The sequence below is a fragment of the Triticum dicoccoides genome, chromosome 4A (genome assembly GCF_002162155.2).
Source record: "Triticum dicoccoides isolate Atlit2015 ecotype Zavitan chromosome 4A, WEW_v2.0, whole genome shotgun sequence".
NCBI lineage: Eukaryota > Viridiplantae > Streptophyta > Magnoliopsida > Poales > Poaceae > Triticum > Triticum dicoccoides.
Window position 1 is genome coordinate 25,295,523 of NC_041386.1, and position 1,086 is coordinate 25,296,608.

Consider the following 1,086-nt stretch of genomic DNA (forward strand, 5'->3'; position numbering starts at 1 on the left):
TCAATGAGAGGACATATACAAATGTGTGTAAAAACCCTCGGAGCGCAGATTCCATAGAAATAAAATCTTTGAAAAACATCACTGATAGAAAAAAGGCTTATAGTCCCGGTTCTTGAACCGGGACTAAAGAGTCGGTACTAATGCCCTGACCCTTTAGTCCCGGTTCAATCCAGAACCGGGACTAAAGGCCCTTCACGTGGCCGGTCCACCTTTAGTCCCGGTTGGTAACACCAACCGATACTAAAGGAAATTTTTTGATTTTTTTTGATTTTTTTATTTTTTTATTTTCAAATTTCTGAATTATTTTAACCTCTAATCTCTAATCACCCCTCATCACTGCTCAATTTAATCTCTAATCACCTATCATCATTCCAAATCATCTAACTTCCCGGACGGTCACCCATCCTCCCACTCCCCCAGCCTGAGCACGCTTAACTTCCGGGTTCTATTCTCCCTCGTTTCCAAGTCTGCACTCGTTGTTTCCCTGACAATAGTAAGATGTCAATTCTATTAACCCTCAGGAGTTTAGCTTGAGCATGAAGTCACACATTTCACTGTTTGAGTTTGAAACTATTGTTCTAAAAAACAATAATTTTTTAGTAACACTAATATTTCTTGAATAAGTAGTTTGACCATTGTTTGACCATACTTTGACCAGATTTGACCAAAGTTCAAAAAAGCTGAAATAATTATTTAATAACACTAATATTCTTGAATAATTATTTAGTAACACTAATACTTCTTGAATAAGTAGTTTGACCAGATTTAATGAAAATTAAAAAAAACTGAAATTTGAGCATAACTTTTTTTCCTTTTGGAATTTGAGGATTCTACAAATTTGCAAACAGGCCGTAGGCAGTCTCCATCGGATGTAACTTTTCGAGTAGATGATTTTTCATATAAAAAACTTTTTAATCCGAGTTCGTATGCAAAAGTTATGCCCATTTTACAAATTCCAGAGAGATTTCGTAAATAAAGTCGAAATTCATATTTGTAAATTTTCCGACAACTAGACCGCATATCACATGGGAAACTTATTTTATTTTATTTTTTTGACATTTCCATCATTTTCTTTTGTTTTTTCTA